The sequence below is a fragment of the Aedes aegypti genome, chromosome 2 (assembly GCF_002204515.2).
Source record: "Aedes aegypti strain LVP_AGWG chromosome 2, AaegL5.0 Primary Assembly, whole genome shotgun sequence".
Taxonomy (NCBI): Eukaryota; Metazoa; Arthropoda; class Insecta; order Diptera; family Culicidae; genus Aedes; species Aedes aegypti.
Genome location: NC_035108.1, coordinates 429587040 through 429613087, shown reverse-complemented (window position 1 = coordinate 429613087; position 26048 = coordinate 429587040). Strand labels below are relative to the sequence as shown.

Genomic DNA, 26048 nt, shown 5'->3' with positions numbered 1-26048 from the left:
ACTTTGTCAGTTTTTCCACTAAAACTTTGTCTGATTTTCCACTAAAACTTTGTTGACTGTGAATATTTCACAAAGTGTCAACCAGTCCGGTCGCCATCTGGTATGATACCATAAAGGACATATCGGAATTAGTCAACTTGACTCTATGGTTGTTGATTATGTTCTGTCTTTTATTTTGAAGTCAATCTTACAGCTAACCTCGAGCTTAATCTAGTACTCCACTATATTACGAGAAGGCTGAAACAACCAATATCAATTAACCAATCATAGAATACAAATTTAAAAGAAGGCGTTTACCAAACGGATGGGTAAACGTTTACATGTGTGTTCGCTGGGCCGTTGCACTGTCGGGTCAAATCAGTGCAAAGGCAAAAGTAGAAATTGTCTTTATGGGAATTGAAATATGAAGCTTCTCAGCATGAATGCGCTTCGTCATGAGAACAAAATAAGTTGCTCAAGTTGTGTGGTATGTGGATAATCGATGGGTTGTGAAAAATGAAACCTAGTCGATTAGTTGAAAAATGACATGTACCAAATGCTTTGAAGATGCAAGTACAGCTAACTTGCGTGTGGGAATGTTTTCCTAGAAGTTGAGCAATGTAAGCTGTCATGATCCTTAAATTATGATCTTTTTGAAATGCGTTAAAATAAACATGCTACACTGCCAATTTCATATAGCAAACCATTCCGTCGCCGGCTCTCCTCATTGGCGCGTCGATTGGTAACCCAACTTATAACTACTAAAATAGTCGTTGCGCTCACTCGATTGATTGCACCAACACCATCCAGTCCCATGCCACGCCATAAACAACGTTCATTCGTCAGGTTCATTCCAATCCCTACAGTGGTGTTTCGGTTTTATCATCACTCGTTTCAATCACTCGCCAATCGGTTTTACTACGGTTTTCCTTTCAAATATATTTCCCCTTTTTAAATGGTAATCATTCAAGCAAAAATTTTACACGATGATCAATACACCATGCCAATGCATTTGAATTGCAATATTAATTCTTTAAAGTTGCTTTGATTATAATAAGTGTGTTTGTGTTAACTTATTCGTTTTAAATTTTTTACATGCCCTATACTCCAAACACTCAACTTTCGTATATGTTTTGAATTTTCCCGTTATTCTCATAAACTTGTTCACAGTGGATTGTCTTTATTTCTTTTTACTCTAAAGAGTCACTATTTTCCTTTTTGTGCTTGCTGGGGATCCTAGTGCAGATTCTAGAGGCACTAATTAAAAAAAAACTTGCAGATACTCTTATTCTACTATTCCACAGGTTCTTCGCAAATTTCCTTTCAAGTTCCTCTAGCAAAAGCTCCAGGGATTCTTCTAGTGATTTTTCCAAGGATTTTTTTCTGGAATACTTTAGCGATCCCGTCAGAAATTCCTACCGTAACTTTTGAAGAGAATTTCTCCAGAATTAGCTTTAGGAAATCTTTGGGCACACCAACGAAATTACCTCTAGCAATTTTTAGAGACTCTTTAAGGATATTGTTCAAAGTTTTTTTTTCACAGATCCTTTCATCAAATTCTCCAGTTGTTACTCTTGAAGATCTTCCAAAGATTCGTTCAGGATTTCTTCCCAGAATAGTCACAAAGGTTCAAGGTATTCCAGAAATTTTGAAGAATCACAAGTCATTTGAGGCTCTACATCAGCAAATACTACAGCAATGGATTACCTGCTTTGCTCTAGTTCACAGTTGATCAGCAGGAGTTTTCTCATTTTATTTTGTATGGGGAAAGGCATCTAACTTCAAACATCTTGTGAATGAAAGCTTTAATCGAAAAAATATTTGGTGGGCGTGATAGCCATCATTATCACGCACAACCGGTACCAAATATTTTTTCGAAAATAGTTCCCAATTTTGAGAAATAATTCGTTAAATGCATTTCGCCATACAAATATTTTTCGGGTTACCTTTAGCGATTTTTCGTACATAGACACTAGCGCATCTGCGTTACGGTGTGGCGAGTAGCGAATCAGGGCATGCATGTAACCCATTATGCTTGCAATTTTTTCGAACATTCTATTTACTAAATTAAGAGTTGCTGAATTCATCGCCGTTTTCAATAATTTCATAGCACGTCTAGTTTCTGAGATATTGACTGTTGAAAGTATTTGACTATATTATTTGACTATTTCAGCCTACTTGCATGCAAGTTTGCCAGCTTCTATGACAATTTGTTCGCCTTATTTGCCACGGGATTCAAACGTCAAATTATTGTTACAATTTTGAACAATGTTCATAATGCTTTCGATGCTCATAAGTTTTTTTGACGATTTCGTAAAATATTGTTCCTTGACATATAAGAGAAACGAAGAATGTTGTATGGAGACTGCAAGCATGTTGGAAAAATCGATTTGATCCAAATTTAATGACGCAATTGCAATCAAATTATATCTGAAATGAAAGTTAAAATCATATTTTGCATTCTTGATGGATTATATCACAAAAAAGTTTGATAAATCATACCTTAAATTTCATGCAAACATCAATGAAAACAGTGTTTTATGCAACTTTGGTAACCTGTAGCTAAAAATTGTGACGTGCTGAAACATTTCTGAGAACGGCATCAGATAGAGCAACCCAAAATCCATTAGAGACACATAATTTGATCCTTAAGACAAGCAAAATGTAATTTTTGTTACGTTGTGTTATTTGTTCAATAATTATCTAAGCATTTCGTCTCGAAATGCAGCCAAGACTTCCTCAAGAGTCCAGTATTTCTTTCAGGAGTTCAACAGAAATTTGATAGGAGATTTATTCAGGAATTCCTTTCTAGGAACACCTTTGGGATTTTTCAATATTTTTTCTAACAATTTTCGAATACTTTCGTTGACAGTTATCTGCAAGTATTCCTATATAAATTCTTTCAAAATTCCATTGGTACATTTGTTCTAGAGAAATTTCTAGTAGAAGTCTTAAAGACAACCTAAACAACAATTTTGAAGTAAATCCTAAGACATTTCTGATTTCAACTTCAATTCTTGGAGTAAATCATAGAGAAATTGTAGCAGACTTTGGACATAGCTTGATGCACGGACCGCAAAGATATTGAAGACTTTTTTTCATATCTGACCTGTTGACCATTCCACAAACTTGTAACTGAAGTTCAAACAAATCAAGCTTAGGTTTTTCAACTTTCAATTTAGCCCCAAGATAGTATTTTATTTTGTAAATCAGTTGAACTATTTCGACGATTCTTTTAAATTTGATATTAAATTATGCAATATTATAATTTTAAAATTTCATTAATATTTAATTTTAAGCACTATCCTTGGAGTTTGATAACGACTATAATTATTCTGCATATAAATTTTGAAGAATCATAATTGTTAGAAGATTGTTTTTATAACAAGACAACAAAACCATAATTTTTTTTAACCATATGATAGACAGAGGTTACTGTCTTGTAAGCCTGACTAGAACTTATTGCTAAATGCTCTATTCTTCTATTCAAGTAGAAAAAATCATGCAGATTTCTTACTAAAATCCTGTGCACGGTCTCGTTATCATTTTATATGAAATTCTTACAAAAGCCTGAACGTGCATCTAACAGACTTGTGAACAGGCTTCTTAAAAGTCCTGGACATCATTCTCAAAGATTTCAAAGTAGGATTAGGAGAGATTCTCACGAAATCCCAGCTACAACTCTTGTGGCTTCATGGACAGGATTCTCACTTAATATTGGGTTGGATTATAGCAATGGTTCTTGCAGCATGTCAGGTTAAGCACGTTTTTCTCACATCATTCTCACCACTGAACCACTCCAAAATTTTGTTTCTGCGATTTGGCCCGCGGTTTAAAAAGTTTGGGCATGCCTGACTTAGGACTTTCTTGAGAAATATTGTTTGGATGAATTTCTTGTGGAATCTCTGGTATAATTTTTGGGACTATCTTTAAAAAATCCAGCTGGAATTCTTAAAGGTATCTTGAAGGCAATTTTTGAAGAATTATTTATAAAAAAAATGTAAAAGAACTACAGGTAACGTTGTTCATCAACATTCGTTTGTATTCATACAAATAGTTTATAACAGAGAAAACAAAATTTGTGTTGTACTCGACAAATTTGTTTGTTTTCTTTGTCTCGACAAACATTTTTCTTGAATTCAACCCAAGATGTTTGTTAGTTCAACAATCGTGATAGTTTTCACTTATTTTGACATGTTTGCCTATTTCACAATCATGTTGGTAGAGTCAACAATCTATTTCGCCGAGTTAACTATATTGTTTGTTGAACCGATAATTTGTGCATGAAAAAAGGGACCATGCTTTTAATTCTTTAGGATACATCTATCGATTTCCCTGTGATTTCATCCAAGAATTTCCTTCATGAATTCAACTAGGAATATTGCTAAAGGTACATTCAGAACCGATTTCCTGCAAAATTATCGTTTTTTTTATTTATTTATCGACGTTAATTTTTCTTTAAGATTTTAACCAGGAATTTCTCTAGAAATTGCTTGAGCGGTAACTTCAAGAATTTACCAAGAAAATTAGCAGTGAAGAACTTGTATTTGAAATCTTGCAGGAAATTATCAACAAGATTATTAAAAAGTTATTGGAAAATTCTTTGAAAAATCAGGGCGGAATTTCTAAAGGAAATTCTAAAGAAAATCTAATAAAATATCTTTTGAAGTTCTGAAAAAGAAAACCCTCGACTTTTGAGGAAGCCTTGAAGGAATTTATAGATGAACTGTTCATTGAAAAAAATAATCAATCATATCTCTATATATAAAACTTTTAAAGATTTTCTGAAGAAATTCTTGGAAAACATCGTACTTATGGAATACCTCACATATTTGCGTAGAAATAATCAGAGGAATTACTGGAATAATTGCTGTTGTAGTAAGTGTAGCGTAAACCTTAAACGAGGTTTTGAAGAATGCATGAAGGTTTCACTTGAGAAATTACTGTAGAAATGTTTTGGAAAACTGAAGGAAAATGCTCTGGAGAAATTTCAGAAGTACTTAATGAGAAATTCCCTTTCGAATTAATTGAGACTTTCCTGGAAGAGTTCGTAATAGATCCCCTGATATAATTATCAGAGGATTTTCGAAGCAATTCATAAGAGAAACTGTAGATGAGTTCTTGCAAGAATCCATATGAAAATGGCTGGAAGAACAACTGTAAAAATTAGCGTAACTTCTGGAAGAATGTTTGTATAATTTTGTAAAAAAAGCTAAATTTTTCAAAACTATGAAATAACAACAAGAGTCAAAACTTGAGAATTTGGGGTAAGCATTTGTGGCACAATCTTTCGACAAAATCCATAAAAAGGTTTCTGGAAAATGCTAGATATAGTTTCGATGGAGTGTCCAAGGATTTCCTAAAGCAAATTCCGCCAAAAAATCTCTGAGCATCCCTAGATAAATCGCAGGAGGAATTCTAGGACGAATTCCTGACAGAATTATTCAATTTCAGAAAAAAGAGTATCTGAAAGTCTCTCATGAAGAAGATTCTCTGAAATACTCTCGCGTAAAGAGACTCTAAAGTTTTATGAAGCCTCAAAAATGTTGTATCAGGATCCACTGCAAATACAATAAGACAAATAGTAACTTTAGAGACGATTTTTGCTAAAAAAGAGACTTTAGAGACTTCCCAATAAAAATACATACTTTTCAGAGACTTCCATTAAAATAAAGACCAAGTCTCAAAAAAAAGACCTGATGCCAGCTGTAGTATTAGGGATTGAACCAAATGAAAAAGAATAAAAAGCAAGTATATGGATTTAAGATAAAACAAAGTTTATTTGTTTGGTACGCCAAATTCACGATGAATCATTTTTTTTTAAACGATGATAAAATCGAACCACCACTGTACATGCATCCGAAACGGCTGGTTTGCCATATCGGTTGGACTACCCACCACCACCGCCAGTAGTTGAGCTTCAGTCTCAATTTAGTCACACGACGGGAATGTAGTCAGTCAGCCAGTGTCGCGAGTTGTTCCGGCTTCGTCGAACATTATCACGATCCACATCTGGTTTGGAGCAAACATTGTAGGCCGACGTCGCGACGCCGGTTTCCGTTCTCGTTGCTGTCGATGATGTGCGGTATAATTACGATCGTCGTCGGTTCCATATTGCACTTGAAAATTGGCGATAACGAACCGTAGCTAAAACAGTGTGACAGGCCGGAGAGCAGCATCACAGCAGTTGTATATTGAGCTCAAGTGTATCCCGAGCGAGTATAGCATAATGCGGTACAATCAAACTACAAAAACGTGTGGATGACGATGTCGACGGCGGCGCCCCGGTCGATATTTTGAATTCGTTCGATGTTGAAGGAAGACGTGTTTATTATACAGTGAGCTTATGAATATGAAATGAAATTGTGCCGGAGAGGAACAGATGAATAACATCGCTATACGAAATAGTCCAGTGATGGTGTAACACGCCCTGGCGAGCAGTGGTTAATGTATGTCGATGCCTAGTGCCACTACGAGAGACAGGGGGAGAAAATGCACCATGCATTCCCTAAGAAGAGCAAGGTTGAGAAGATGAGGGCTAGGGTGGATCAAATCACAAACAAGTTTGAAATTTCAATCTGCCATGTCTTCCTTACAATCTCTATAAAAAAAGTTCTGTCAAATTTTGAGTCATTTCGGTGGAAAATAAAAGGTGACCCAAAAACGATATATGTTTATATGGAAATCACTAAAAATAAATTTAGGAAATGATCTAAGCACGACATTTTTTTTATATGAGTACACTCTAAGTCTAAACTTATTCTTCAACCCATAGAGAAAAAAATTGCTTAGAAGAGTAAAACCAGTCGACAAACAGGATAAGAGTAACCCAAAAATTTGTATGATTTTTTGTTTCTTATGATGATATAGCTCAGTAAACTTTCTTCGTAAAAGGGCAAAGTAATAAAGTTTCATCAACGTAGATATGAAAGTACAACCGGTGCTGCAAGTATCATTTTAGTTTTTTCATACAAATGTTCATATGAACCTTTAACATTTTTGGGTCATCTTCACAATTCGCACCAAATTGGCTGAAAGTTTGACAGGACTCTATTTTCACCATAAAGATTGTGAGGAAGATATGGAAGAGTTTATTTTCAAACCTTCTTTGTTCTTTGGACCGCTCTAGTGGGGGCAGATCAAATATAGGATAGTCACAGTTTGTTGCCGCTGGTAAAGATGGTCGATTACAACGTAATTATCCTACTTCAAGTACGGATACAACTGTGAAAACAAGAACAACGATTGTTGTTATACTTACATTAGCAAGAAATGAGGAGGAAATGTGCCCCTAATTTGATGGTTCGTGAAGTGAAGAAACGAAAATAAGTGCATTCGTAGGAAGCAGATGGTTGCATGCAGTTTTTTGGAGATCGATACCAGAAATATTTTATGCCATCCACTGACGCAACGATTGTTGGATACAAAGTGTTGTACGGTCTGTGTATTTTTGCATGTGGGAGGATGCCGACATAGAACGTGGAAATGCCGCAATTGAAATAATCAGTGCGATTGTTGGGGAGTGAGATTTTTTCCTGCTCTGGACAACACGTGCGCAAGTGTTTGGACGACGAATTCAACGTGATGACGAATGTGTTGCAAGATGTTTTTTTCGGCTCTGTTGTATGTTTGTAGAATGAGCGACCATCAAACAAGTTTTTTTTTATAATATCATTTATTCAACAATCTTTCAGGACTATACAAAATAAAGTATGCATTACAGTGCCTCGATTAACCCTGAATTTCTGAAAAAGATGTAACTTGAATTTTACTTAGCTGAAAATTCACAAATTAAGAAAAAAATAAAACTTTTTAAGTTATCACATATATTTCATTTAGCCTAGTGGTAACATCCGTGAATAAGAAAAATAGCCATGCTGAAAATGTCTGGGTTTGATTCCCAGTCGGTCCAGAATCTTTTCATAATTGAAATTTCCTTGACTCCCCTGGGCGTAAAGTATTACCGTGCCTACCACACGATACACGAATGTAAATGTGGCAATTTCGGCAAAGAAAGCTGAAAGTGAATTACTATGGAAGTGCTCAATAAGCACTGCTTATAGAACACTATGTTGAAAAGCAGGCTGTGTCTCAGTGGTAACGTAGTAACGAAGAATAAATATATACCTTATTTTGCAAAAAGGCTGTACTTTTTGAAACATAAATTTAATTAATTTTTATATAAAACTAGTGGTCCCGGCAAACTTCGTCTTGCATCATGTAGGCTGTTGGAAAACGTCAAGAAATCCTCCATACAAAATGATACCTTAATCTTCCCCCGTTTTCCCGATTATTCCGTAGCCTTCTCGAACTTTTTCCTTGCACAAACACGTCGCATCCCTTGTGGAGTGCAACAGTGAAAGACATGCGTCAATCCGTTGACCCATTCTCAAGCCATTTCGTGACATACAAACACCACTCCATTTTTATTTATATAGATAGATAGATATGATGCTACAAATTTCTTGTCATAAAAAATTGAACAATTTTGTGGAAGGGTAAATTGCTCTAAATATGTCTCGTGAAAATTTTGCATATTTCCAAAATTTGAGATTTGTTTGATATGTTTGTACAAACACTTCAATTTACCAACTTCAGTTGTCTTGCACCTGTTTTCGTCTTTTGCATTGTCCTATCCTGAAAAATACTACTTATAAATTTTTCTAAGCTTTTCCTCAGCATTTTTCGATTACTTTTTCAAATCGACGTGAGTAACTTTCTCTTAATTGAGAAGAATTTAAACCTTTTTTCTAAATCTATTTCAACATAATTCTACATTTCTACATTATTTATTTAGGTCTATTATCAAAACAATCAAGCAGCACGTCACTATGAATTTTAATTTTCTATTTCGTTTTCAGCAGATACACCATTTTTTCAATTACTTACGTCGTTTTTGTACCAGTGTAAGATTAACTCAAGTAGTGTTTTGGTTTGATTCGTCGTTTAGTCATTCTGTCTCTACATATCACAGAGCGGTGGAAATAGTGATTAGGTTGCGAAAGTTGAAAATCTTACTTATGTCGTTCTGTAATTCCGAAATTTGAACGATATACAAGTGAAAGAGGTTTAAACGATATAAGATGTAAAAGTTGGTTCAGAGTGGAACGTGTAGAATTTCGTCTGCGAAATAAATAGGATCGATAAAATAAGTTTGTTTGCTTTTCTGAATTACGGCTGTTTGAATAAGTTTGCGAGATTTGTCTTGATTGAACTGCTCAATCATGAAAAAATATGGATAACTCTAGATGTATTTCAAAAATAGACTATAATTCTCACAAGGAATTTACAAAATATTTCCTAAGGTATTGAGATTATAAGGAATTCCACAAAGATCATTCAGTTTTCGCCAAATTACTCATCAGCATACGCCAATATCCCTCACAAGAAGCACAAAAAGACGAATACACTTAGAATTTAATCAGGAAACCGTTTGCTCTTGGTGCCAATCACGAAAATTTTTAGTTAAACTTTTAAAGATAATCAGAAGCCGATGTATTGCTACCAACTTTTTTGAGTCACCTTAAAATAAATGTAAATTGTAAAGTGGTAGTCGAAATACGCGTTTTTTCAGAAGATAAGCAATTTATTGCAAAAATAAAAGGTACACAACTCCAACCTACTTTTTTTTGATTCTTTTTATTGAGATTCTGCTCAAAGGGTTCGAATACGAATAAAAGTTATTTTAAATTGAAAAATGTGTTTTTTTTTTCTATTTATGTCTCCAGAATTATTACTTTTCTTCTTCTGGCTCTAAAATTATTCCAAATTACAATTAAAAAAATATAATAGGTCAGGAATCCATTCAATATTTCTGCCAAGAACAAGGATTGAATTCTGAGAAAATTGAGATAATCTTTCACTTATCGCTCTCTATACCAATCATGACTTGCAGTACATCATGAGAGCCTGTTTTTTGTATACTGCTACAGCTCTGATTAGATCGTGGGGGTATCAGTGCATGATAAAACCCCTCTAAACGCGCTCCAAACCTGGGGGACATTATCGCTATCGGATATTCGGGGATTGTTTATCGTGCCAGCAAAACAATACACTTACCCCTAATGGTAAACAAGCGAGAAAAATGGGGCTCTCGTTCGCTGCTCTTATTTATAGAATTTCTTACAACATGGATCATGGACCGCTACAAATGGGATGTTTTTCTTCGCATGCTTGAAAATCAATTTAAAACGAATTCTGCAATGCCTGCTCCTGGAATTATGGGATTATTATCCCAGAGATTCCTAAAGATTGGCACTTACCGATATTGTCTACCAGAGTCTCAAAATGTTTTGTAATTCGTTCTAGGACTCATTTTGCATTTCATCCCCGACATAGTCACTTATGACGTAAAAAGTTATAGTGACGACTTCCTTCGGAAGGGAAGTAAAGCCGATGGTCCCGAGATGAACTAGCCCAGGGCTAAAAATCTCGTTAATAAAGTCAAACCAAACCAACCTTTTTCAGTAATTTTTTAGGAGCTTTAAATTTTAAGCTGATGTTTTATAGGAGTTAATACAGACTCTTTAAAAAAATCTGATTACAGTGAAACCTCCATGAGTCGATATCTGAACGGACCATCGACTCATGGAAATATCGAGTCGTAGAAACAAATGCCTTGGAAAGCTGTTTGAGAGAACCATCATAGTAATCATGAAATTTTGTTTTCAGTATGGTTCCATGAGTCGATATCGAGTCATGGAACATCGACTTGTGGAGGTTTCACTGTATTTTTTCATAAAGTTTCATTTTTTAAACATTGTTTTCTGAAGTTTTTTTTTGTTGGTTGTTTAGGGTTATTTGCAATGTAAAACGTATGAACTTCATACCATTATTGTGCCGTGATAAAATCGAACAGAAAACCGAAGTTTTGTCATAATTTCTCAGAAATTTACCAAAAATCCTCTTGAGAATCATACGGCGCTACAGCAATTTGAACTCTTCTCAAAATATGAACGTTATTGCTATATTCTCCTGATAACTATCCATGAGCGTTAAAATCCCCACCAATATTGACTAGACATACTTTCAGCAATCGCAGTCGAACAGTGTTGACAGACTCGTACCTAAATCTCAATCAAAGAGCTCTCCTGCGAGAGAGAGAGATTTGCTTCGGAAAATCTCATGCTTGAAAACTCAATCACACTGAAGACGCCTTAAATGATTCTTTTATAAAGCCCGTAAAATCTTGATAACCGAATGTTTTTGTTTACGTTAGAAAGGATTACTATAGTTCTAACAGGCTGACAAAAAATCTTTGCTTTGTGTGAGTACACTTTGGAAATACGGGACAATGAGTCAAGCAGGTGAGCCAACTTATCCATGATTTTTTGACCGTTGAGTTGCGTGATCGACAACTCATGCATGAAACATTTCAATCGTGAGTTATGAGACAATCAGTTCTGGGTTTGAATTACGCTAATCAGGAATGATAAAGTTTTTTTTCCAAATAAAATATACTTCTGTTAACATATTATAAATAGTGCTTTCCAATTCATGAGTATTTTCCAAATCGATACAAAATTTTGAACTACTTGCTTCTCAACGTGTAATTTCGTATTATTCTGAATTCACGTAGCAACCTTTCACTTCAATAAGCCGAAAAATCGATACTAAACTCTTGCCAAACTGGTTCTGCAGAAGCATAATACCTACCAATTAATTTCGTTGTTTTTGCAGCTTCTCCGTATGTTTCTCTTTCCGCAAAACAGTTTTTGTTTAATATATTAAGCGTATAGTTATTCTCTTGAGCGCGGCGCGCGTGTGTTTTGAAACCGTTAAACGTAACTTGCTAATTGATCCAGATCAACAACTTTTCTTCAATGATCTAATGTGACAAAGTTTCACTAGCTGATTGAATCGCAAAGGGGAACCTACACATTTGGTCATTTCCTACCGCGCTATCCAATCCAACCGGCTTAAACCGACGAGAAAAGTCGACCTGATTTCTGCATTTCAGGTGTCGTAACAGTAACTAATTAACCGGCTGCAGTAAAAGCGTGGTCCGTTGGCCACCCATTCAGGTTCAATTTGCAATTTAGTGTCATTTTAGAGTCTCGGAGCGACCAACTGCTGCCGGATGGTCGATCGATTCGATGCTCTTCAAGTGTTCGATTATTACAGGGCTGACACTGCCGGTCTTTTTTTCAGAGACTTTCCCTGGAGACATCCCTGGAAAAATTCTTCGAGGAATTCCCAGGAGAATTCTTAAAAATGCTCCAAACGAGGATTTCGAAGAAAGTCCTAGAAAAATCAATGGAAGAATCACTGGATAAATTCCTGGAGGACTTTGGACTTACTCAAAAAATTTGTGGAACAATTCGGGAGAACTACCTGACAGAAGAGTTATCTCAAGTTCCTAATTTCAAGACACTTAATCGCTACCAGCCCTATTATTGCGAAAGGAAGTGAGATAAAACTCCGGCGACACCACTCATATTAATCAAACATCGTGTTACGCCGCCAGCAGCATCGTCATCATCGGCATTTGGTAGATCTGAGACTAACGTTGCATCATTTCGAAAAAACAGACGAAGTTATTACGCGTGCATCGTGGTGCATGGGAACAGGCGGGAATCTGTGAAACGAGTTTGGCTGAACTTTATGCTTTCACTTTGCTTGGAACGTTCGAAGACCTAGTTCCAGATTACGGTCAGCCGGCAAGCGACACGCGTACGGAGGAGTCTCTTCAAAAGGCTTTGAAAAGCACAGGGAGTTCAAACTCTAAACGCAGGGAGTACCTAGTTATTGAGCTTGAGTTGAGTTTTTTTGTTGACTGCTAGAGATTGAACCGCATGATGAGGCTCTTGAGAGGTTGCTGTTGCGGTTACGTCAGTCAGTCAATCGCATGGTATTAAGATTCGATTGATGGGGTCCCTAATTGTTTGACGAATTTGAGAGTGGTACATGACTTGATTCTGCAACCTAATGTTACTCTTTGAAATCTTTCCTTTTTGGCGCAATTTTTGATCGTAATTTCGGGCGAAATCGATCATTTCTCAAACTCATCCAGCTTTTGATTCGGTGGTTTATTTTTGTTATTTTCGCAAACATTAAGACATTCAAACATTCATGATATGTAAATTCCACTTTAGAACTTATAGATTAAGAATGTCTTCCACTACCACTGTTGAAAATAGCCCAATTTTCTTTACTTGAAATTACTTACTTTTGCCGAATCGCTTCAATCGGTTGTTCAAACACAGTAGCGGCAATAACAAGCTAGCGATAAGAACATTGTGTTCGGTCGGTTTGGCGTCATCGAATCAGGATGTTTTCAATTTTGTCGACATGGACAATTCGACAAAACCACTTCAGCAAATCATGAATGCAAACATTGATTGTTGTTTAGAAACATACACAATGTCATAATCTAGTGGAACTACGTAAGCGGCATTGTGATTGTATGTATATTTTGAAATGTATTATGAGAAGATAAAAATAAATTAAATAAATTGGCATTGAAATGCTAGATTTATTCTCAGTTTTCTTAAGAATTACAGTAAACTCTGCATAACTTGATATTTCTCATATCTCAATATCAAGTATAGAATAGTCTTGTGCCTTGCGAATTGGGTTCGTGAGTTCGATTCTCACTGAGAAAACAAGTAACTTTTTCGCAAATTTCACTTCACTTCAGCAATTTCATCCAACTGTAAAATATTTATGTGCAGATTTGTAAACCAGTAGAAACGGTTCTGAGAATGTCATTCGATCAATTTTGATTATAATAGATCTTCGAGCTGTTTTGTGGAACACCTTACATTGAATCGATTGTTTTGGAACTACTAAGCTCAATATTGGTTCTTTGTAAAAGGGCACAGATATGTCTTGACAGCGTGGTGTTATGTTTTCGTTCATCCGGATAAAATATCGTTTGATAATTTATTAATAGGACGAAACATTTTACGGTACAGTACGATGAAGAATGTTGAATACTTTCAACCTTTTCGAAAATAGCTGTCGAAAACAGTCGCCCGGCCAAGTAATAAGCTAAAGAGAAAATTGATGAAGAGAAATCGATAACGGCAGTTACGCCCTTATGATACTGAACACGAGAGTTATAGCTCCATTAGTCGATATTCAGTTACTCGATATCGACTTATGAGACCATACTGAAAACAAAATTTATGCTTAAAACCAAGGCCGCCGCTAGAATTTTTCACTCCAAATTAGTGATACTCTTCACTCGACTCGGGAAAGAACGAGCAATTGGCAACTTGTTACTTTGTCGTACAAGAAATATGTTTCCATTTATTGTACATTTTATACACTACCCGTCATAAACACGGACTCGCTTGAAAAAGTATTGCAACACTCATCTGTATATGGAATCACCCAGACAAGTTTAGCATCACCTCAAAGCATTCATGATACTTACATGAGATAGAGTGCACGAGTCTTCGGCAAAGTTGTTCAGAAAGTCAAGGACATCCGGAAGACGGACAATTTGGTTTAGAATTTTACCGCTAGGTTGTGCTAGTGAGCTTGTAAAATTGAGCATTTTATGCAAGTTCTATCTTGTGAATGAGATAGAAAGTTTGAGTCTTCGCCAAAGTTAACGTGAGTGTTAGCGTTGTTACGGTATTCTTCGTAGATTGTATACTAGCAATATTCATGTTTTTCTTTTGATAATCACATCTAGACTGCCTTCAGGAACGAGGCTAGGGGTGAACCTTGATCCAATTTCAAACAAGAATATTAAAACCATGAATATTGCTATTCCCGGACACGCCCATCTTTACAGTAACTTAGGATAGGAGAAGGAAATATTGATGTAGCTCTAACTTAAAAAGTTGTTCAAAAATTGAAGGACATCTGGAAGACTGACAATTGGTCGGTGTTCAGACAGACCGGACTAGATAATGTTTTGGCCTTGCAATGATAAGTCAACGACTCCTTCAATTCTGATTTTCCGATGCTATTTTGATACAGATGATTCATCAAATAGATATGTATCAATATAGCAGCAAATAATGTAATTTTTTTGTTATTTCGAATGGTTGGAGTTTGTTTTCATGAAACCACCAAAAGGCACTTACAAGTCTGACTAAACACCGACCAATTTGGTTTAGAATTTTGCCGCTTGGTGGTGCTAGTAATTACTTAGAAGAAAGAAAGTTTCGCTCTTCAGTTCAGTAAGTCCGAGTCTTCGACAAAGTTGTTCAGAAAGTCAAGGACATCCGGAAGGTAAACAATTTGGTTTTAAATTTTGCCGCTAGACGGCACTATTGACGATATAAAAATGAGCATCTATCTCATGATCCAGATTAGATAGAAAGTGCAAGTCTTCGGCAGGTCAAGGACATCCGAAATGCAGATAGTTTGGTTCGAAATTGTGCTGCTAGGTGGTGCTAGTCAGTATTCTAAACTTGTTGCATCTTGTTGAGATAGAAACATCGTCTCCAGCTTCTTCAGAGTCTTCAGCTAAGTTATTCAGGATGTCTATGCATCTGAAAACCATTCATTTGTTGCCGCTAGGTGGTACTAGTAAGCATATTAAATCAAACATATGAAATAAATTCTACCTTGTGAACCGGATGAGATAGAATGTTCGAGTCTTCGGCGAAATTGTTCATAAAGTCAAGGGCATCCGGAAGGCAGATAGTTACAAGGTGGCCACAACGGGTCATGAGTCCAAAAATGTGTCCATAGTATCTAGGAAAACTACCAAAATGTGTCGTTTTGTTCAATAATTTGAAAAGTGTACCCTGTAACCCACTATGATTTCAACAATTTCAACCCACAAATAAACTACAGAATATCAACAATGTCGCGAAATGATGTGTCTTGTGACTGAAATTCTGGTTCTTTCTCAATGGCACCTAGAACGAATTAGATTTATTTACATATTTAAGAGAGTTAGAAGCAAAGGGAAGCAAGTGAAAAAAAAACCAGTTTTAAGATTTTTTTTAGCAATGTTTTACTCCATACAAGTTGTGCGGAAGCCAACAGAAAAAGACAATCTTATACGAATGACATAGTTAACGGAAATAAGAATAATCTAGTTTACGGAAAAATCACTTTAAAATATCATTTGTGGGCTTTACGGCCGTGCGGTTAGCGGCGTTAGTCGTTTAGGCGTATTGTGTCACGAGGCGTGATTCCCGATTCCCGCTCCAATCGGAGGAAACTTTTCATCAAACTTTTTGAAAATCACTAGTAAGATGAGCAAATTTAGTTTATTTCTAATATTTTTCTATCCTTGTCACAGATGGACCTATTCGTCTATGAACTGAAGTATACAAATTCAATAAGTGTAAAAATCCTAATGAATACAAGTGTTACTGGAAGAAGTTTTTCGCAAGTTTCCTCAAAAATGTATATGCAGATTTAGATAGAAATAAACATTCAATACATATTCTGGTATTTTTTTTTTTTTTGAGAATTCCTGCGTCTCTTCAGCATTTCAATTTAGCCACTATTCACACATTTTGAAACATTAGAGGGTTTACATGAATAATTTCTGTAGCATTTTGTGGTTTTAAACCATAAATGAATTTTTGAATTGAATAGAGAATTTATTTCATAAATTATCCAAGGAATCTTTGTAAGAACTAGACATTTTGGGATAAATTTATGGAGAAACCCCGGTTGAGCTTATGGCGAACTTATAGTGGAAGAATTCCTAATAGATTTTGTTGAAGAATCCGTGAAAGAATGTATGGAGCAATTCATGGGATAGTCTTTGGGGTTTAGAAGGATTAGCTCTGACGATGACTGAAAATATATCCTAAACATTGACATGAGAGCTTCAATCCTAGAATAAAACTTTGTTTATTTTCCTGGAAGAATTTCTGTAGGAATATTTTCAAGGTACCTCAAAGCAATAACTGGTTGATGGACTTCGTTAGCCGTGCGATTAGTGTCACCAAGCATTTAGGCGCATTGTGCTAAGAAGTATGGGTTCGATTCCCGCTTCAGGCAGGAAAACTTTTCGTGAGGAATGTTTTCCGACTGTGCCACTGGGCGTTGCATGCTAGTCCGTTATCTAGTGTGGTGCTTCCTTCAAAGGGCAAACTGCCCACTGGAAGTATTAACGTGTCGGTGTCTTTTTGAAGAAATCAATACAAACATTTCTGAAATAATGTTTCTAGGAAATGCTGTAAGAATATCTGGGAGAACTTTCGTTGTAATTTCATTATTGAAATGCCGAAGGATTTTCTGTAGCATATTCTGAAGAAACTTCTCTTGCATATATTAAGAAATAATTTGAAGATTCGAAGACGAATTCCTATGATAATTGCTTTAGTAATCTATATAACAATTTCTGGGGAAATCCCTGGCATAATCGCTTGAGTTATCTTTATAACAGTTCCTGGGGGAATCCCTGGAGGAGTCTTTGTACGCATTCCTGAAGATTGTTTTAAATGCATCACTAGAGGAAATCCTGAAGATTTTCGATGAGGAATCTATGAACCAATGAATTAGTGGCGTAGCAATAAGAAAAAAACAGGAAAAATGGGCTTTGGATATCGTTTACGTTAAAAAGACATTTGCCGCGATAACCAAAGTAGTAGCATTCTCAATAGCATCTTCAATGATTTTGGTATTTTAAATCGCGCTGTCTTCAATCTGTCCTCCTACCAACAGTAATATTTTATACTAATACGCTTTTGCATTGTCAGTCCGTGTTGCCGGTTTCGCAGCGTCCTTTCACCTTTGTTCGTGCTTTGGTACTTTTCGAGAGTGTATAAAACATTGTGTGCTTCTCGGTTTGGTTCAGGATATGGCTCATAATAAAATGTTTCCAAACCTGACATTTTCAGACTCCAGTTATAGCGGACCCCCGGGTGTTCGATGATTAACAGAATAATATATTGTTGAATCCATAAATATACTGGATATGAATGAATATACTGGATGGTATAGGGACCCTTACATATCAACAAAAAACTCAATTTATACTTCTATGAAAATTTTTAACCGCGGTGCGGACCGCATCTACCGCACCCCCTGGCTACGCTACTGATTCTTGGTCCATCTTCGCAACTTATTCGACTTACGCTCGGTACTATCTTTTCACATTCTTTACATTTTTTTTTGGTTAAGTCTTGACTATCTTTCGAATCACTTAAGAATCAATATCGACGTAAGCAGGACACATGATGAATTCTTGAGATTTCCCTTGGTGAATTTTCAGCATGATCATGCTGAAGAGTGGGTCATACGATACCTTATTCTTCCTGATGTTTCGTCCTTATTGGGACAGAGTCTACTTCTCAGTTTAGTGTTTTTGCTCTATGAGCAGTTCCTCAGTGCTTTCTTTCCCAATTGAACTATTTTTTGTTACTTTCTGAAATTGATTTTTACTTATTTGTTATTATAAATGCGCAAACCTTCAAGTTGTTGTCTTTCAGCACGATTTGCGAACGCCGAACAATACTTATCGGTTTCTCAGTATCGATGTCAACACCAATCGCACATTATCAGCCAGTTGTAAATTAGATTAGCTTCGTGACTGGCGCTACGATGATTCCAGAAATTCCAAGATTCGAAAGTATGCAGGCTTATCTACCTACATATACAGCTTTGGATGAGTGTCAGGAATTTTCTATGACTTATCTGCAATTGCAGTACTCAAGCCACAGACGATAACTTCCCACTGTCTGTGGTATAATAATTCAAAGACTCAAAGTTGTGCTGAAAATGCGTAATTCCATCAATCGTGTTCCATTGGATAACGAAACAATGCGTCCTGAATTGAGGCACACTTTGTATTTATCGATTGTCATAGAATAATGCCATTCTGTACTTTTTCCTATGACACAAGGAATTTGCTACATTTACATTGAGCGATAGTTCCTTAACACAAATCTAGAAACAACCCCACTGAGCTCATTCGACCTCAGTGTTACTTATTCGATTAGAATCGTCGCAACTTTCTCGGCATCGCACCTAATTCAAATTCACTTTATTAGGTATGTGGTGTCCAATAGCGAACCTCGATTGAGCCCACGTCAGAGCAGTGGGTTGCCGCCGCGTCGTCGTCGTGTCGTCACGTCGTTGAGACACGTAATTATTAACAAACGTCGGCAGTTCGGACGCTGTTTTTGTCGTTGTGTGAATATGTGGGGAAGTGGTGGTAAAATGAACACCGCGCTGATTACAGACAAACTTTAATGATAACAGAAATTTCAATGACAATAAAACTTAGGTGAATACCTAAAAGTAAATGAAATCCGAATTTAGTACTATACCATTTAATTGCACTAGAGTTTGTATCCTTTGACATATACGCGTATTCCTACCTCAACTGTAAGGCCGTCATCAGTGTCGTGTACTAGACTCGACTCCAAATGATGGACGTCATTATTGGAAAACCCTTAAGTTTTTGTTTGAAATATATGGGAAAGTTTAGCTCTGTTACCCTGAACTCGAGCCTGTTTTAGAAAAAATACTTATTTTTATTCTGTGATAAAAATATTTTGTCGCTTTTCCATTGGCAACGAGTTAAAACATTAAAGATATTAATTTTACCACCCCTTCCCCTACATTTGCCCCTATCGCGCTGAGTGTATTGGGCCTGCACTTGAATAGCTCACGCTCACACCACTTTACAGTTTAATTTGTTTTCGCGTTCCGCGCTACCGGCGACAACTTTGACGATCATCATCGTACAAACAAGTTCATCATTGGGAAGGTCCACCTACCTAATAATGGTGGATATTAGCTAGCGAGCGGTTTTTTCGCTATTTGTTTTGATTCCGTTGTTCGTTCGACCTCGGAATGCATACGTGACGCTGCTGTTTGCTCAAAGAAATCAATATTTACTATTAAATATCGTGTACGTACATCCACTGGTTGTCAATGGAAAAAAACTGTAATTCTAGTTGTACTGTTAGGTTTCCCATTTCCTCATCCATGAGTTAAGCGAACCATGCAAAAGTCATGGGAATGGAAAAGACCAGTATCTATTTCTTGTACAGTTGAACTCTAGCATTGACCTGCTGTCACTGTACTATGAGACACATACAAGAATGACCCTGATACTTTACCCAAGGGTTCGACGACAATACCAGCAGCTAGTTGATCAATATTTACGACAAGGGCAACCATTAGAGTTCATTACTCGATAGCTTGCAAGTATAATTGATTAGGTCATGTAACATGTGCCATTACATGGAAATCAATTTGGAATTATTTCATTAGTGTAATGAATGATATCGTTTGAAATACTCGTTATACGGTTTTGAGAACATGACTCATTTCGTAAATAGTGGAAGTTCTGCACGAATAAGACGATTCCGGATCTCGTGCAAATAACAGCATGAATAAATTGAAAAATTACAATTCTGGGTCGAATGTTCTAAACGAAATCATGTTTAGAATTTAAGAGAAGACGACAAGGCATCACTAAAGCGTATTGGACTTGCGATTTGATGCTCTTTTGCCATCAGATTCTTGATCATAATCGATATGGTTGTTGAGAGGATAAACAATGGTATTGGAATATCCCCGAACTTCAATTGGTTTGAGACGAATATTCGTCTCGTTATTTAATTTTCCAAACATTAGAATTCATGTTAATAACTTCTTGAAGGATTCCAGGAATTCTATCGAATCACTGTGTTTTTATCTAGAACCCTCTAAAAGTTAAGACGGATTACTGGCTCTTATAATCCGTAAAAAGCTCAAGATGAAACTGTGAACTAACTTTACAAAATTCCGCTAATGATCTTTTCAGAAATTGATCAAGAATACAAAGAATCTGAACTGCAATTAATATCATCAGCACCATTAGGATCATCATTGTTTTATTAGAACAATGCACAATGGTCGGGCTTACCCTGGCCACGATCACAGGGTTTGACGGTGCCAAAGTAGAAGGTGCACCATAATAATACCCGTCTGTGAAACATATCACCTTCCCAATACTTTGGCACACCTCCAACGGTTCATGATTTATCATGAAACGGCTGCATTCAGGCGGAGGATCTGTTAATATGTTTCGGCATATTATCAGGTCCTCTTCGAACGGAGGGACCGCCAGGGCTCATTAGTTACTTATAAACCAGTGCTGGTTGTTGATGGTTCAGTTCGTTTACCACGAGCTGTAGCATCCTTTGTACTAATCAGTAATGGTTGTTAAGTTTCGAAGCTAACGTGTGATCAATCGTTTTATAATGCAACATAAGAATTTGGGTGTTTGGTGGAACTGTGCGTGACACTTGTTGTTATTAAATTTAGTGATTGTGTTGGTGCTAATGGTGTGTTTATAATAATATCTATGGTGATGAAAAATGAAATTGGAAGTGATTCTGATAGTTTTGTTAGAAATATAATAATGATGATGTATAATGATGTGAACTCTACTAATTTAATAAAGGCCATAATACATTTTGCAATCATTTCTCTGAATATAAACATTATTGCCTAGTTCTTCAAACATGCATGATAAAAGTGTTAATAATGACAGCGAGTTCAGAAAAATTGATCGAAATGATTTTGTTTTACTGTAACTTTGGTGATAGTGCTAAATTGTAGTTTGAATAGTAATGACTCAACAGCAACAAAATAATGAAACATCTAAATTGAATATCTTTTAATTACTTAGTAATGCTAACAGATGATAAATGCTAATAACAATGAATTTATATGAAAATGGTGTGATGTGAAAAGTGATATAATGGAAAGTATATCTGAAGTGTATTACGAAAGTTGATGAGTGATAATCGGTGAAATACGTGATAGTGTCGAAAATAAAAGTGACGATAGTGAGTGATGAAATCAAATGGGGAATGAGGACATTTTAATAAAACTATTTCGTTCTTCACTTTAACCACTCTAGTAGCATTTCAGGCCTTATCATAGTTTGATAGTAGTCTGAACTACTAGACTGCAAAACTACGGTAAGGGCTGATTGCTGCTAGGGTACACAGTGACCATTTGAGCAACATTGCTTAGGAACGTCTGTGTGATGAACGCAATAGAGGCTTATAAAAGCAAATGCTGGGAAGGAGCATAGGGCAGATTAAGAGTGCCAGTACTACCCCTATCGCTACCGAAAAAAAAGAAAAAAAAAAAAAAAAAAAAAAAAAAAAAAAAAAAACAATGCACAATGGTCGGGCTCCATATAAAGGGGCGGCCAAAACTACCTGACACTTTTTTTTGAGATTTTTATGTTTTTTATCATTTTAAAATATACCTCATGTATTATATTATTATGATCCTCAATTGAAATTGACCTAAAATTTGAATTTCTATGACTTTTTTGACGGCAAACTGGCTGAAGTCAAAAAATTGAAAAATGTTACAATAAAATAAAGTACAAAATTTATAATTTAGGAATGCAATATTTTCCCAAAGTTACGCACTATCTGAAAGCTTATGGTTTAACACTTTTATCGAGCATGAGGATGAAAAAAATATTTGGTTGAAGTTTTAATTCTATTCAATATTACACTTGAGTAATTTTAATGATTTTTAACATGAAAAACAACTCTTGTCGCGTCATGTCGCCGCCATTTCGAATATTGCACATCAATATGCATCCTTAGATCTTACAAAAAACGTTTAAATTTTTTGCAGAAATTTGCTGATTTGCAAGTTAGAGCTATTTGAATAATTCAATATTTTCATATATTTTGAAGATATTTTTCATACAAAGTTTATTTATTTATTTTCATCACTGTTCATACACGTTTTGATCAAACTAGGTCAAATACAAACAAAAAATGTGCTTTCAGCCCAGTTTGATAACATTTTTAATGAAAAAAACTTTTTTCAAAAATGCTACGTAATATGTGAATAATCCCTTCTGAAACAATAAAAACGCCAAAAACATATTAGGTTTACATATTTCATCGATTTAGGCAATAACACTAGTTTTGGCCAAACTTCATTTTTTTCCGACCATTGTGCAATGGTTACCAACCTTATAGAAAAGACGTCAGGCTTTAAGATTCTAGAAACCTCTCGCGGATCATTGTAAAATGTGTTTTCAACAGTATGTAAAATGAAGAATGAAGTTTATGAATGTCAAGGATTTTTCAGAATTATAAACATATAGTCGCGAAAGAAGCTTACATTGGATTTGACCAAAATTTGTATATCAATTTGATGTAAGTTTTCAACGTGTAAGAGCTCAAATATTTTGAGATATACCGATTTCAAACTGTGGTTTACTCGAACCGTATATAGTGCGTTCATTATTATGCGACTTTCATGTTTTTTTTTCTGGCATCACGTCCCCACTGGGACAGAGCCTGTTTCTCAGCTTAGTGTTCTTATGAGCACTTCCACAGTTATTAACTGAGAGCTTACTATGCCAATGACCATTTTTGCATGTTTATATCGTGTGGCAGGTACGAAGATACTCTATGCCCTGGGAAGTCGAGAAAATTTCCAACCCGAAAAGATCCTCGACCGGTGGGATTCGAACCCACGACCCTCAGCTTGGTCTTGCTGAATAGCTGCGCGTTTACCGCTACGGCTATCTGGGCGACTTTCATGTACATTTGTTGATTTTACCGCATTATAAAGGGTCATACTGTAAATAAAAACCATCGAGTATTATTCTTAAGAAGATTCTTGAGGAATACATTTTGGTTTGTTGTCGATAGATATCTTTGTTGCAAAATGATAGCATATAAATCACAAAGTACAACAGCGCGACAGCCCGAAGGTTAAAAAAAAAGCAGCTAGATTCTGAGCAAACTACTTGAGAGTTTCAATAGCGGCTGTTGCAAATAGCTTTTTAATAAATGTAATATGGCTATTGGAAGGGCGATTAAAGCTTTCATAATTATTATATACATAAATGTAATTTGTACTTCTCGATTTGATTCGATGAATCGATTTGACAAGGATTATTTATTATATGATTAGATTAAAAGCATTACAACGAACGCTTCCCGGGCCTTACAAACATTTCAATAAGCAAAATTGCATTTCCATTAAAACAGGAGAAAAGTTTTTGCGTTACTACAATTTTCGCCCAACTTTACTGGCTAGATTCTAACAAAACTAATTGAAAATATTCATAAATTCTTCAGTACAACCCTGGAAGAGAATTCTGGGAAGAAATTTTATCTTAAATTTGGTGCAGTTCTCTGGGGCAAAATATATAAATTATCTTAAGAAAGATTCTCACAAAATATTGGAAGCATTGCAGGATACCACAGAATTATAAACAGGATTTTCTGTTTGCTCTGAAAGGTTTTTGCAGGCCTGATTAATATATGTAATGTACTATATGGAGTATTACTGGAGTATTATATTATAGAAAATCGTTCATGACGACATTGACCAAGCTCCCAAAAATGCAAAAAGTAACACCAAGCAATCCTGGACATATCTTTGGATTTATCTTTTCGCTCTGAATATTTTACGCTTACTGACAATTATTTGACTTTACAAAAAATATGGAATAAGAGTGAATAATTTTGACAAGCTAAAAAAAAACTCAAAAAAAAAATATATTATAAAGATCATTTCTATAAATGCATGCATTTCAATTTGAAGTCCTTCATTTTTCTTAGATAAATAAATTTTTGATGAGAATTTTATCGACGGGATCAACTGTTGATTTCTATTGATACTGGAGATCAACAATCTAAAAAAATCAGGGTTCAAATGATGAATTCACACTGAAGTGGCTATTGAATTTCAATTATAATTTTTATTGAAGGTTGTACGAAAAAATGTTACATGAAATATAAAACAATGAAATAATTTGAGCTTGCCACTGACTAGCAGCGCAAATATGGACGTTTGCTAAGGGCGCCATGAAGCAACGCTGCGGCTCTGCCTACACACTAAGAAAAAAAAAACTACACATGACGTAAATTTGGTCGGTGCTCAGACAGATCGGACTAGACGATATTTTGGTTTTGTAAAAATATGCTGAGGAGTCCATTATTTTTTTATTCTATGGTGCTATTTTTAAACAGATGTTGCATCAAATAGATAAGTTTCCATATTACAGCAAATAAGGTAAATATTTTGTTATTCAGAATGCTTGGAGTTCGTTTTCTTGAAAGCATAAAAAACAATTGGTCCAGCTGGAATTAAAAAATTAAACGACGTTTAATTTGATGGTATTGGCAATTAAAATATACGTCATTCTTGTAGAATTATGTTCAATGTATTGGAAAAGTTGTGTGATTCAAACAATATTAATTCAATGTGACAGAAAATCACGCCATTTGTACCTTAAATTTACGTCATTTCACGTGCTTTAATGTTATATATTACGGCATCTATGATGTAAATTTACAAGATTACAAGATTTCTAAGTGTGTACGAATATCTCCTGTTATTTGATATTTTAAAGAGTTTTCTGTGAACTATTTCACAGAATTTCATTTAGAATATCTTCAAACACATTTCCTCGGGTGGGGGACGGACCTGGTGTAGTATTTAGAACACACGCCTTTCACGTCTAGGATCTGGGATCGAATCCCATCCCCGAGATAGTTTGCATAGTCGACGAAAGCACCAATATGATCAACATACTTTTTTGTCGTTGCTATGCATTCTTTATCCAATAATGCATTCATGCAAACAGCACACATTTGTTTCAAAAAATATTTGAATTTTAAGAGGAAAACGGATTGGCATGAGCACATGAGCATTAGACCTATCCCAAGAACCACTCGGTTTGCCTAATGTTCATCAAACTCATTGGTCGGATGAAGTGGCGTCTGCAGACGATAAAAATAAGAAATTAATCAAAAATTTCAACCGCTATTTAAAAATTTAAATCAAAATTTAAAAATTTAAATATCATTTGACCGAAATTGTTGTTAGATTCAAGAATGCAGCTGGAAATACAAAAAGGCATTTTTCCAGCAATGATAGTGTTGGTGGTTACGTCGACCACGCGAACACGGACAGTAAAGAGAACATTTCTTTGATGAGTTTTAATAATTCAAGGATTTTCAAAAATTGCTAAAAAAAATCTGTTCTAATTTTTGTAAGAGTGGTTCTAAAAACATGTGTAAAAGCTTTCTGAATATTTTCTTTTGTTTTAATTTTTTTTTAGTTCCTCAAGTAACTCCACAAGATTCTTATCAGATTCTTCGGACGGGGTTGGTGGTCTGATGGCTACCGCTTCTGCTTCGTAT

At 35.6% G+C, this 26048-nt stretch overlaps 1 protein-coding gene across 9 annotated transcripts in view; it reads left to right on the top strand.

The window, feature by feature from the left end:
• The window catches only part of LOC5573936 (SUN domain-containing ossification factor), an 82929-nt gene that overhangs the window by 33644 nt on the left and 23237 nt on the right, over positions 1 to 26048 (top strand). For 3 of the 9 annotated variants that reach the window (XM_021847692.1, XM_021847690.1, XM_021847687.1), the window contains exon 1: positions 5900 to 6317. The exons of 1 other annotated variant lie outside the window; for it this stretch is intronic. The gene's annotated coding sequence lies outside the window, so the exon portion shown is untranslated. Of the gene's footprint in view, positions 1 to 5899; positions 6502 to 26048 lie in introns of those variants that run through there. 5 more of the 9 variants (XM_021847691.1, XM_021847689.1, XM_021847685.1 and 2 more) reach the window with 3 other exon arrangements.